Genomic DNA, 14,483 nt, shown 5'->3' with positions numbered 1-14,483 from the left:
CCAACGCCTGCCTGAGGTGGACACCTGGCGGACTGACAGAACTACACACACACACACACACATACAGAAATTGCGCCACAGTTCAATGGGACAGATGAGAAATATTGAATATGCTGCCAACTTGGTACAAGTGCATCCTCAGAGAGTGGTCTGATGTTTTCTTGCAGGAGAAGCAGCTGGACACTCTAATGCCTGAGGCCAAGAGATTCTTAGACCGTCCTATCACATTAGGGAAGAGAAAATGATTGCTTTTTTCAAAGGATATACAGAAGGTGATACAAGCTTTGGAGTTTCACATACTGTACATAAGGGACAGGATTTCTCAGTGGCACTTAAGTGTTGAAAATTTGAAATGTGGCTGTTATGTGGTTTGCAGAGCTAAAAGTGTAATGGTCTACACTTTTCAACACTGTAGAGTTCTCATACCAATGTGACTATTTTTTCTCTCTCATGGAAATCATATGATTGTCAAAACTCAGTGAACTCTCAATCAACTTCAACCAAAATCTGAATGACGTAGAAACAACGACTAACATTCAGTGAAAACAAACTAAGCAAGCAGAACCAGAACTAAAATAAATGAAAGAACTATTCATGATTGTCCTTCATACACTGAGTGGACAGAACATTAGGAACACCTGTTATTTCGATGGCAGACTGTCCAGGTGAATCCAGGTGAAAGCTATGATCCCTTATTGATGTCACCTGTTAAATCCACTTCAATCAGTGTAGATTAATTGGAGAAGACAGGTTAAATAATTATTTGTAAGCATTGAGATAATTGGAGACATGGATTGTGTATGTGTGTCGTTCAGAGGGTGAATGGTCAAGACAAAATATTTAAGTGCCTTTGAGCGGGGTAAGGTAATAGGTTCCAGGTGCACTGGTTTGAGTATGTCAAGAACTGCAACACTGCTGGGTTTTTCACACTCAGGCTATATACACTGAGAGGACAACACATTAGGAACACCTTGCTAATATTGAGTTGCACCCCCTTTTGCTCTCAGAACAGCCTCAATTCATCGGGGCTTCCGGTGTGTTTCAAGAATGGTCCACCACCCAAAGGACATCCAGAGCCGATTTGACACAACTGTGGGAAGCACTTGGAGTCAACATGGGCAAGCATCCCTGTGGAACGCTTTTGACACCTTGTAGAGTCTAAGCCCCGATGAATTGAGGCTGTTCTGAGAGCAAAAGGGGGTGCAGCTCAATATTAGGAAGGTGTTCCTAATGTTTTGTCCTCTGTGTATATCCTTGTAGTCATATCCTTGTCATGTATTCCTCATATATCCTTCCCATGTTCTCAGAATATTTGGGTTTTGACTCTTGCTTTTTAGCGGATAGCTATCTGAATGGGCTGGAGAAGACAGCGGACAGACATTACAAGGTGACTGGCATACCCTCACCACTATCCTCTGATGCCATTCTTTGGACACTATGTTAACAAACCTCCAGACGAGTTTCAACGCCATACAACTCTCCTTCCGTTGTCTCAAACTGCTCTTAAATGCAAGTAATAAATACTAAATGCATGCTCTTCAACCGATCATGCCCGCACCTGCCTGCCCATCCAGCATCACTACTCTGGGCGGTTCTGACTTGTGGACAATTACAAATACCTAGGTGTCTAGTTAGACTGTAAACGCTCCTTCCAGACTCACACATAAGCATCTCCAATCCAAAATTAAATCTAGAATCGGCTTCCTATTTCGCAACAAAGCATCCTTCACTCATGCTGCCAAACATACCCTTCGTAAAACTGACCATCCTACTGATCCTCGATTTCGACGATGTCATTTACAAAATAGCCTCCAACACTCTACTCAACAAATTGGATGCAGTCTATCACAGTGACATCCGTTTTGTCACCAAAGCCCTATATACTACACATCATTGCGACCTGTACGCTCCAGTTCTCTGCTGCCAATGACTGGAACAAACTGCAAAAATCACTGAAGCTGGAGCCTCATATCTCCCTCACTAGCTTTAAGCACCAGCTGTCAGAGCAGCTCGCAGATCATTGCACCTGTACATAGCCCATCTGTAATATAGCCCATCCAACTACCTCATCCCCATACTGTATTTATCTTGCTCCTTTGCACCCCAGTATCTCTACTTGCACATTCATCTTCTGCACATCAATCACTCCAGTGTTTAATTGGTATATTGTAATTACTTTGCCATCATGGCCTATTTTGCACACTGTCACGACTCTCGTCGGAATGAGGATTGGACCAAAGCGCAGCGTGGTAAGTGTTCATGTAATTTTATTTCTCAAAAAAACACTAGAACAAAATAACAAAGTCAAAAACCGAAACAGTTCTGTCAGGTGCAGACACTAAACAGAAACTAACTACCCACAAAACACAGGTGGGAAAAAGGCTTCCTAAGTGTGGTTCCCATTCAGAGACAACGAAAAACAGCTGCCTCTGATTGGGAACCACACTCTGTCAACAACAAAGAAATAGAAAACAAAGAAATAAAGAACCTAGAATGCCCACCCTAGTCACACCCTGGCCTAACCAAAATAGAGAATAAAAGCCTATCTATGGCCAGGGCGTGACAGTACCCCCCCCCCCCATAGGTGCGGACTCTGGCCGCAAAACCTGACTCTAAAGGGGAGGGCATCCCTTCACAGCGGCGGCTCCAGGTCGGGACGTAGACCCCCCTCCGCCCGCAGATCCCTCTGCTTTGGTGGCGGCCTTGGTGCATTGACCTTCACTGGAGGAACCGGGCCGCCGATCATCGCTGGGGACCGTCGCCAGAGGCTCCGGACTCACCAGGCTGGGGAGACACACTGCAGGCCTGGTCCGTGGAGAAGGCACAGGACTCCACGGGCTGGAGAGACACACAGGATGCCTGGTCCGTGGAGCAGGCACAGGACTCACCGGGCTGGAGAGACACACTGGAGGCCTGGTTCGTGGAGCAAGCACAACCCGTCCTGGCTGGATACCCACATCAATCCAGCAAGTGCGGGGCACCAGCACAGGATGCACTGGGCTTTGAAAGCACACTGGAGGTCTGGAGCTTAGAGCTAGTGTAACAGTATAAATTTAAACCGTCCCCTCGCCCATACCCGGGCGCGAACCAGGGACCTTCTGCACATATCAACAACTGACACCTACGAAGCGTCGTTACCCATCGCTCCACAAAAGCCACGGCCCTTGCAGAACAAGGGGAACTACTACTTCAAGGTCTCAGAGCAAGTGACGTCACTGATTGAAACGCTATTTAGCGCCCACTCTAACTAAGCTAGCCGTTTCACATCCGTTACACTAGCACAACCCCTCCTGGCTGAATCACCACTTTAACCCGGCACATTTGAGGCGCTGGCACAGGACGCACTGGGCTGTGCAGGCACACCAAAGACAGCTTGCGCAGCCTCTGCGCAGGATATCCTGGTCCGAGGAGGCGCACTGGAGACCAGGAGCGCTGAGCCGGCACCACACTTCCTGGCTGGATACCCCTCTTTATGCGGCTGGTACGGAGAGCATGTACTGCACGCACCGGGCTGTGACAGTGCACTGAAAGCACGGTGCGTAAAACCGTAAAACATGGCACTGGAACCATGACCAACTCCGCTTGCCCCGCTCGCCAATGCGTGTGCCCCCCCCCTACATTTTTTGGGGGGTTGCCTCTCGTGCTCCCGTCTCTACCGTAACTCCTGATCTCTCCGCTCCTCTCTATCTGCCTCCGCCTGTTTCCATGGCAGGCTTTTGTCGCCTGCCATGATCTCCTCCCATGTCCACGATCTCCTAAACTCCCTTCTCTCCCGTGCCCAGGATCCCTTCTCCGCCATGACCACGCTGCTTGGTCCTTTTGTGGAGGGTAGTTCTGTCACGGCTCTCGTCGGAATGATGATCGAACCAAAGCGCAGCGTGTTAAGTGTTCATGATATTTTATTTCTCAAAAAAACACTAGAACAAAATAACAAAGTCAAAAACCGAAACAGTTCTGTCAGGTGCAGACACTAATCAGAAACTAACTAGCCACAAAACACAGGTGGGAAAAAGGCTGTCTAAGTATGGTTCCCATTCAGAGACAACGAAAAACAGCTGCCTCTGATTGGGAACCACACTCTGTCAAAAACAAAGTAATAAAGAACCTAGAATGCCCACCCTAGTCACACCCTGGCCTAACCAAAATAGAGAATAAAAGCCTCTCTATGGCGAGGACGTGACACACACACTGTATATAGATTTGTTTCTACTGTATTATTGACTGTATGTTTGTTTATTCCATGTTTAACTCTGTTGTTGTATGTGTCGAACTGCTTTGCTTTATTCTTGGCCGGATCGCAGTTGTAAATGAGAACTTGTCTCAACTAGTCTACCTGGTTTAATAAAGGTGAAATAAATAAATAAATAAAAATGAAGAGGAAGATGGAGACTGCTTTTTACAGCAGGTGTAAGGAGGTAACCTCCTGCTATTGGTCCACTTGTACAAAAGTGCTCTACAAATCATATTGATAATAGATTAATATATTGTTTTATTCATTGATTTATTGTTTGTTTGGTTGGTTGATTGATCTTTTAAATCTGCAATGTTGGTATGCCACTTGGCATCTACTATAACAAAGTTTGGAATTATAAGGGTGCCAAGGGGTGCAGTTCCTTCAGAAATCCAGGCACCCTATAATTTGTTTAATTTTTTAAAAGTTTATCCATCTATTTCAGGACCATCTATTTCTATCCCCACGACAAGTTTATGCTGTTGAATACCCTTGTTCTCAAGTCTCAAAAATGTATTGATAGAGTTCAGAGAGTTCTCATAGAAGTCAACATGCAGTATTTATGACCACATGTGCCAGACTTCCTGAAAGTTTAATGTTTTACGTCTTGTTGCAGGTTTAACACAGTCATTTTGGAGCAGCTGATTGAGCTGAGGTCAAAGGTGGCACAGCTACTAGCAATGAGTACCCACGCCAAGAATGTACTTGAATACCAACACGTGGCATGCTTTCTGTATTCATGGCCTATCAATAAATCAATGTAGAGCTGTATTACACAGTATTCAGATATAAATGCAATAGATATTTAATAAATATGTAATGTCTTACCAATAGTCAGATCCGGAATATGTTTATGAGTCAGCAGCCTCTGTGCTTCAATAACTTTTCTAGCACTATAATCACAAATTGTGGAAAGAAACTTTAAAATTAAACAGCTAATTGGAATCGAGGTGAGGTAGCATCCACTCCATGTTGATATCATTTCCACGTCTTCTACTTTACAGGTGAGTTCTAGGAGAAACTGAAGCCGGTGTGCTTGAAGGAAAGGAAGTACATCCTGGCCCTGAAGAACAGGGACTGTGCAATGCGGTGAAAAGCCTTTGATGGACAGATCAATGCCTGGGACATGCCCTACTACATGAACCAGGTGGAGCAGGTGAAGTTTGCCGCGGACAAGGACAAGCTGATCGAGTACTTTCTTCCCGAGGTGGTGACGGAGGGGCTGCTCAGTATCTAACAGGACCTGCTGGGGCTCACCTTCAAGAGGGTAAACAACGCCCACGTGTGATACGACAACGTCAGCCTCTACTCCGTACTGGACACGGCCACCGGGGAGAAGATTGGCCAGTTCTACTTGAACCTGCATCCCAGATAGTCCAGCTGAAAGGCCACGGAAGAATGAACATCAGCAGGACTGTATGGGGCTATTGGGGCTATAGTTGTACACTCCTGGTAGGGATGCAGAGCTAGTTGCTTTGTTCAAAGCTTCCGTAGCAGATATCATACTATTGTGGCTAATTATAAGGTCCAGAGCATGATTCACACCGTGCTTGATTTTGAATCGTTGATCTTGTGTCCTTTCTGCGGGCTCCAGTCCGGCTGTCGGTGGGCTGATGGGAAACGTAGGATGCTGGCAGTGACCGTGGTGGCCAACTTAACCAAGCCTACGAAATGCTTGCCCTCTCTGCTGGAGACCTTCTTCCGTGAGTTTGGCCACATCATGCACAAGCTCTGCTCCAGGGTAGGCACATTGGGTGCACATTCAACACTGACCCTCGACGCAATAATCACCAGCCTGGTCCTGAAAATCGACAGTGTTTTCTAATCTCCATGAATCCCTCCCTGGATGACGTTCTCAGAGTTCAGTGGGACCCTTGGAGAGACAGACTTTGTGGAGGTCTCATTTCAGATACTGGAGAACTGGGTATGGGAGAAGTAACCCCATCTCTGACAATCTGCTCAACAAACTCATTTCCTCCCGAGTCGCCAATACAGGTCAGATGTCACACATGTAGAAACCTCTCCACCAATTCACCCATTCATATGTAATAAGTTAACTAAGACATAAGTAGTGCATCTATCCTACTGGATCTATCCTACTGGATCTATTGTACTGTATATATCTACTGGATAGCATGCATGTCTGTTCCCTTCAAATCTAAAATATTTGTTAAAAAACCATAAAATAACTTGACATCCAATATACTCCCACTCCCACTACCTGATGAACCAGCATCAGGTAGTGCTCAGTAAAGTGGACCATTCTCTGCACACCAAGTCCCAAGCGGACACTGTCAGGGTGTTCTCCAAGCACTACCAAGACATCCTGGGGATCCCCGCTACTCCAGGTCTCACACCAGTGACAATATAATGCCATTTTAATTCAAATATGAATGGACAATTTAAAGCAATGTTCCTCCTGTAAGGATGTATTGTTCTCAAAGAACACAAAAGTATTACTTTCCCTCCAGGCACTAATATGACAACCAGTTTCAGTCACTTGGCAGGGGGCTACAATGGCCAGTACTATGGCTACCTGTGGACCGAGGTCTACTCCATGGGCATCTTTGTCAGTCGTTTTAAAATAGAGAGGAATAATGAATCCTAAGGTATGGCACAGTCAATCCAGTCCACTCACCATTCATCTTGAGTTACCATATTCCTTTTTTTATGCATCTATAGTTTTAAGAAGAAAGAGAATTTAAGCCTGCAAGTTCCCTTTGATTGGCAAGCATCTTTGAATGCTACCACGTGTGTAATATTACAGTGCCTTGCAAAAGTATTCAAATCAAATCAAATCAAATGTTATTTGTCACATACACATGGTTAGCAGATGTTAATGCGAGTGTAGCGAAATGCTTGTGTATTCACCCGCTTGTCGTTTTTCCTATTTTGTTTCATTACAGCCTGTAATTTAAATTCATTTTTATTTAGATTTCATGTAATGGACATACACAAAATAGTCCAAATTGGTGAAGTGAAAGGAAAAAATATGACTTGTTTCAAAGCATTCTACAAAATGTTTAACTGAAAAGTGGTGCATGCATATGTATTCACCCCCTTTTTTATGAAGGCACTAAATAAGATCTGGTGCAACCAATTACCTTCAGAAGTCACATAATTAGTTAGATTGCACACAGGTGGACTTTATTTAAGTATCACATGATCTGTCACATGCTCTCAGTATATATACACCTGTCCTGAAAGACCCCAGAGTCTGCAACATCACTAAGCAAGAGGCACCACCAAGCAGGCGGCACCATGAAGAACAAGGAGCTCTCCAAACAGGTCAGGGACAAAGTTGTGGTGAAGTACAGATCAGTGTTGGTTTATAAAAAAAAATCTGAAACTTTGAACATCCATCGGAGAACCATTAAATCCATTATTAAAAAATGGAAAGAATATGGCACCACTACAAACCTGCCAAGAGAGGGCCGCCCACCAAAACTCACGGACCAGGCAAGGAGGGCATTAATCAGAGGGGCAACAAAGAGACCAAAGATGACCCTGAAGGAGCTGCAAAGCTCCACAGCGGAGGTTGGAGTATCTGTCCATAGGACCACTTCAAGCCGTACATTCCACACAGCTGGGCTGTACAGAAGAGTGTCCCGAAAAAATCCATTGCTCCAGCGGTGATGGAGTTGCTGTACCAGGCTGTGATGCAGCCCGACAGTATGCTCTCAATGATGCTCCTGTAGAACACTGTGAGGGCCCTCGAGGACAGGCAGAGTTACTTCAGTGTCTGTGTCGTTTGACCATTTCCGCTCCTCTGAGATGTCTATGCCAAGGAACTTGACGTTTTTGACAGACTCCGCGGAAGTCTCGTTGAGGAGGATGGGAGCATGCCCAGCCTGGATCATCCTGATGTCCACAATCAGCTCCTTTGTTTTGCTGACGTTGAGGGAGAGGTTGTTTACCTGGCACCATGCCGTCAGAGTGCCTAGGCTCTTTCGTCGTTGTTGGTAATCAGGCCTACTACTGTCGTGTTGTCCCTTATGAAAAAAGATTGCAGTCAGAGTACAGTATAACTGCAGTTTAACGGCAGTAGTGTGCAGTAGAGCTGAAAATACTGCGTCCAAAATAAAATACAAATTCTGCTGTAATTTTGCAGTGTAACTGCACTTACGGTGCAGTATTCTGCAATTACTGCATCCAAAATACCTCAGTCAACTGCAGTTACTGCAATTTTACTACAGTTTCAAAACTGCAATCTTTTTTGTAAGGGGTCAGCGAACTTGATGAAGTGGAAACTGTGTGAGGCCACAAAGTCTTGTTATACAGGGAGTGGTGTAATGGTGTAATGACATTATATGATGTACTGTTTTTTTTTTTTTTTTTTTTTTAAATGTGCCTTAATGTGTTTGGACCCCAGGAAGCAGCTAATGGGGATCCTTAATTAATACAAATACTGTTTTGTGAGTGTGTGTGTGTGTGTGTGTGTGTGTGTGTGTGTGTGTGTGTGTGTGTCCACAAGGGGGAGACAAAACATCATACATCATCACATTATACTGACCATTGTACATTACGGTCAGTTTCCAGGGTTGGGACCAAGATTAAGCCTTAACTAAAAAGCACTTCAATGGAGATTCTCAGTTGGGCGTGCTTTTCAGTCCAGAGGTAGATGTAATCCTCGTCTGGGAGACCACTCTTTGGCTAAAGGCTGGAACATCGTAGAAAAATCACAATTTGAAATCGAATTTGCCCACAAGGTGACGTCTAAAACATATTCGTTCAAATGCAGTATATGCTTTTGCACTTGTAGCTACATTGATGTTCTTCAGTCTCTCTGTTGTATTTGGGAGTAATTATTTGTCATGTCAAAACAACGCTTATTTCCCAATCTATCTTCACAGGGGATCATTGGATAATTACTTTAATCTATTCAAATGGTATCAGCGGTTATTACATCAAAGAAGGGAGGGAAAATAACTCGATTATGATTATGCATCAGTGGCACATTCCATCACTATCATCACTTTACTCTGTTTGAGTGACTGTACCCCTTTGTCATGTGCATATCCCTCAATGGACCTAATGCAAGTCTTGTTCACACAACAACAAATGTACATTGTTTTCTGTTGTAAAATAACATCTAAAATAACCTTCCAAGTAATTGTGAGCAGTAAGTATCACAACAGCGAACAATATACTGTAAAATATGTCCTAGCTACCTCTCCACAAAGCGTATTGGTGAACATAATTTACGAACGACTGATACACCCATTCCATTGGTTACATCAACATGTCCATCAGATGCAGGGTTGTCGTTGCCCCCACTGGATTTACTGACTGGGCCAACGATACAGCAGCATACACTGGTGTTGGCTTGACAGTCTGTGGCCAACTCTGTGTTTCGTCGTGAATTGTAGCGTGTTCTTGCTACAAACAAGATGTATTGTATAATTTTTTGAATGGCAAAAATAACGGGAGATTAGGATTGAAAACATTTCGGCGCAGCGTTCTTCAGAGGAAAGGATTCTTCTTTCGTGGTGGTGGATTTTGTTGTTGTTGCCTGTAGCAATTTCATTGGCTGTTGTGGACATTTTGGATTCATTTTAATGTTCCTTTTTTAATATTTTTAACCCAAATATCTTATCAAATCGAATACTTGTGTCCCCCGTTTTATTTTAGTCATTACTTTTTGTTTATTGTCTGACACACTGGACACTGTTTTTCAGCGAGACGCAAACTCGGAATGCTAAACAACTTTCGAGGGGATTGGTCTCTCGCGAAAGAATGCGTTTGCTAACTGGATAGCTAGCCAGTTATCTAGCTAGCTAACGCTAAGTGTACTTTGAGTGGATCCTTGAAGGGGAAAACGTAGTCGGCCAGCGAATTGATACAGTTTAAAAGTTTCGTGTTTTTTCAGCAATTTCTGGACTATATAACTAATTCGACATCATTTTACGGTAAGTGAAGTCAGTTAACGACACTTGTTATACCATAACCACTGTTGTAACGTGTTAGCTAGCTAGCAAACTAGCGGTTGGCGTGTGTGTGTTCTCGCTAACTTGCACTCTTCACAGGTGGATTTCCTTACGAAAGTGTTGGCAAACTCACAATTACTAATGGAATGGCTTTGGCTAGTTAGCGATATGCTGTTAGGTTGTTAGTTTTACAGACTGGAATATCACTATGACAATTACTATTGTTTTGTTTTCCTAAACTGCAATGTCAAATCTACCGTGTACTTTCTGTGTTAACTAGGTAACCCTACTAGCTAGTAGGCGACCAACAACCCAATTAATTACTATATGACAATGTTTCATGCTGGCTAACGTATTGGATAATGCAGTCGTTCCATAGGCGTGACAGATAAAGGCACGAGTCCTCTTTATTGACAATCAGTATAATGCGGAAGGAAATAAGAGGACAAAGAACTGTAAATAACGAGATTAAATGCATGTTGTTCATCACTTCATTTGCCGAATACCTTCAGTTCGTGTTTTAGGACAGATGTCTTGACCTGTACTCGACATCTTGGCATTTTCATTAGCTTTCACCTTTACTAATACGATTAGCTAGAATCCCAGGCTAACTTCGATCTGCTGGTTTTGATAATGTATTTTAATGAGGCTAATCTCACGACGGATTTATCTGATATGGTAACCTTAGTGTTAAAAATGGAGCTATCCAATGTCATTCTAGAATGATTAGCTAGCTAGACCGGAACCCTACAATGACTCTGGGATTTTAAAATGGGAGGTTAACATTTTATAAAACCATGAAGCTGTGAATTTCTTTTTAATATGCAAACATCTATGATTTTGTATTTACCCTGGATAAGTAGGCCATTACAAGCTTTATCTGTGAGTCACCATATGCTTTGTCTATGCCAAGTAAAACCTGTCTTTTTTAAAAATGACTGCTTTGTGTTGCTTTTACGGTTAGTGAGTTTAGGCAATTAGCAGGTGATGAATCTAGCTAACAAGATAAGGTTGATTCAGGGGATTGTAGGCTCTTAGTAGGCAGGCTCATCTTCACTGGATTATCAGGCTGACTACTCGGCACCAGCACACACACACTTACCCAGGCCAAACTAACACCTCAGGTTATTAGAACTGTCCAAAGGTGATCCTGTTGATTTGACATCCTGAGTCATCCTGGTAAAGGGAAAATGCAAGACAAGGCACAGTTCAGGTAACACTGGTCAAGTCCTCTCATTAACAGGGTCTGTTTTTAACCCTTTCTCTCGAGTGCTGAAAAATGGGACTTGGGCGGTATACCAGGGTATTTGGAAAAAGACATGGGATGGTTTCCCAAAACAGCAATTTGAGCCAGTCACGTTTGTTTACAAAAAAGCACAAGGAGCGAAATGAGAGCTTTGTGAGGTAAGTCACTCCTGCAGCAGAACTTAAGTGAGGTGATCAATTTACACTTGTATGAAATTCACTACTGTTTGTCAGCTATATAGATTATAACTGTTACGTTAGCTATCTAAGATGTGCCAAAAAAATTCTGTCCATCTGGTTTCTGTTAGCCTGTAAGTTTAAGCTTCTTGGTAACAGCACCATCCTCTTACAGGTAGTTTAGAATTTCATAGCAATGTACAGCAGTAGACGTGAGTGAGCATATTACACACAATGGTCCTCAGCTCCCTCTCAGATTGCATTCCTGTAGAACAGCCAATTCAAATTTGGCCCATGTTGAATTATTTGTTCTTTGACTTGGCTCATTGGTAAGATTGATTGTGCTTTTGGTTTGAGACTGACCATGATTTTGTTGTAGTCTTGTAGGCAAAGTGTAGGCTGTAGCATTTCCTTTCCTGGCATGTTCATACCGGTTACCAATGCAAGGTTTAATAAGATAAAGTTTGAGGGTGATTTGATTGTATAATCAGATTTGACCAACCAAGCCTTGCTATAAGGAAGTGGGCCACTTGTATTTTGGCAGTGGTGGAAAAAGTACCCAATTGTCATTCTTTAGTAAAAGTAAAGATACCTTTTTTAATAGAAAATGACTGAGGTCAAGTGAAAGAGGTCAAATCATGACGTCAGTGATTTTCAGGTCAGAAAGTCTGAGCTCTGGAAAGATGCCAGAGTTTCCGACTTGGATTGGATGACCGGTTCGCTTTTATTTTTTATTTTTGGAGTTCCCAGTTGTCTTGAATGCACTGAAGTCTCAGCGTAGAGAGCAGCGGATGGTCCGCCTCTCATGGTCCCTGCTCTCCTTCCTTTCTTCCGATGAGGCTGACCAGAGAGAGGGGACACCTTCTTCCTTATGAAAACGCAGGGCTATCGATACACTTGACTACTCATTCATTGCAGCGCGAGTGGAAGTAGGGAGAGGCATGTTTTGTAATAGTGTTGAATAAAAACAGTGACAGTGCTGAATTAAAAACTTAGACATGAACTCACTCATAAAAACAGCAGCTCTTTGCTGTATTCTTTGAGTCGCTCTCTGGTCATGGTTTTAAAAGTTATGAAATCTCATGTAGGCTGGTATCAAACTTTGCTGTGGCCGGGGTCGTGGAAGCTGTAGGCATAGTGATTTAAGCTATCTGATTGTGCCTACTGTGTGGGCCATTCGATTTAGCCACAGATCTCCCGGTCAGGCTATTTTTTTTCTCACTTTTTTTTTCTCTCATCTTCTTTTCAGACTAATGAAATGATTCAAAATGGGAACACTGCCTACCCGATGTGCAGGGCTTTTGAATCAAGTGCACCTACTGCCAACAGCGCAGGCCTTTAATGCCTTTATCATTGGCTTTTCTTCAGAAATGTTTGGTAAACAACTAAGAATGTCTTGAAGATCGCGATCGACCTATTGGTGACCACTGCTCTAGATGATAGCCAAAGCCACATGTAGCCTAAACAAAATAATTATCTGTTCTTGCTTTCATTAATTTTTATTCAAATAGAACCAATACCTCCACATTGACTCAATATGGAAGTACTCTTCCCCCATCTCAACTTTTTTGTTCACCTTTTTGTTTACTTCCTGCTTAGGGATGGGAATTGCAAGGGACCTCACGATACAGTATTATCACGATACTTAGGTGCCGATATGGTATGTATTGCAATTCATGAATGTGATTTTTGCATTTTGATATTCCAAACATATTGCTCACCATATGTCTTCTCCCGAGGGACAAGAGAGAACTTGTTTTCTCATGGCTTTGATCAGTCATGGTAATTAAAGTGCTGACAACGGATTGGCTCGAAATGTAAAAATATGGAGAAAGGAAGGGAAAATACTGAGTTTTGGTGCAGTTAGTCAACTAGCTCAAAAATAATATTGCGATATTGTCAAAAAGATACGGTGTATCGTCAAATAATATCCCGATATGTAATTCGATTTAAATTGTATTTCTAATTTGTATCACTATTCCTGCTTTCATGTTCCACGAGACAAGATGTCTTGTTCTGATGGTGTTGAACAAAGAGGATATGTTCCCGACACCTGGCTGACTCAGTGATTCAGCCCGTTTTGTCTCTGAAAATAAACTCGTTAGGGCCCTACCTATTACAATTGAAATGTTTCTATGATTAATTCATTTTCCACTTAGATTTTGAAGCCATAGGCAGGGCTTACATTAGGCTAATTACTATTGTAGGTGAAAGTGTTACATAATGCACATTTACATTAGATAATTAGGATGGTTTCCATGCATACTATATATTTTCCCTTACCCCTCATGCTCATCATGTTCCCAAAATGACACAGCAGCAGTATGTTGTGGGGATGGGGCACACAAATCCAAAATAATATATCGGATTGCAAAATCGTATGCTTCTAAACGAACGAGTCACCTTGATATTTAAAACCTATATTGATACTAACAATAAAGTGGTTCTTCAATACTTCTGCGTAATACTTGTTGGATGTGTATCTGGTGTCCAGCTGATTAGTTACGTTGTGATATTTTCACACATCGTCATCAGATCTAGGTAGGAATTTTCCGAATGACTGTCAAGGGATGAACAGCAGTTGTGATGGCGCATGTGATGCTGAAAAAAGGTGTTTGCGAGGAATGTCCAGAATATATTGGTGTCTCATTCATTATGCCGGTGAAGACGGTTTGTGGCTGGATCCATGTTGGATCTAATATCCCTAGCCAATTGTTGATAATCTGTTTTCTGCTTGATTTACAGCAGGTTGTCATTAGATTTAACAGAGAAAATATCAAGGTAATGATTTCATGTTTTTGTGTCTCGGATTGGACACTGCGCAATTGTGTAAAATAGACTATTGAGCAACACTCAACGCTATTCCTATGAATTATTCTGGATATAATGATTACAAATTACGT

The 14,483-nt window shown here is 42.7% G+C and overlaps 1 protein-coding gene and 2 pseudogenes across 4 annotated transcripts in view; all 3 read left to right on the top strand.

Annotated features, from left to right (window-relative positions):
- The first annotated feature begins 110 nt into the window (after nucleotides 1-110).
- LOC139388146 (neurolysin, mitochondrial-like) lies at nucleotides 111-5,404 on the top strand (annotated as a pseudogene).
- A 292-nt stretch (nucleotides 5,405-5,696) lies between these two features.
- LOC139388145 (neurolysin, mitochondrial-like) lies at nucleotides 5,697-7,929 on the top strand (annotated as a pseudogene).
- A 1,580-nt stretch (nucleotides 7,930-9,509) lies between these two features.
- Nucleotides 9,510-14,483, top strand: part of LOC139388647 (erbin-like) — a 129,971-nt gene continuing 124,997 nt past the window's right edge. For all 4 annotated transcript variants that reach the window (XM_071135437.1, XM_071135435.1, XM_071135436.1 and 1 more), the window contains exon 1: nucleotides 9,510-10,140. The gene's annotated coding sequence lies outside the window, so the exon portion shown is untranslated. The remainder of the gene's footprint in view (nucleotides 10,141-14,483) is intronic.

Source organism: Oncorhynchus clarkii, chromosome 29 (genome assembly GCF_045791955.1).
Source record: "Oncorhynchus clarkii lewisi isolate Uvic-CL-2024 chromosome 29, UVic_Ocla_1.0, whole genome shotgun sequence".
In the NCBI taxonomy this organism is placed as follows: domain Eukaryota; kingdom Metazoa; phylum Chordata; class Actinopteri; order Salmoniformes; family Salmonidae; genus Oncorhynchus; species Oncorhynchus clarkii.
The sequence above is the reverse complement of the archived record's forward strand: the minus strand, read 5'-3'. Positions and strand labels throughout refer to the sequence as shown.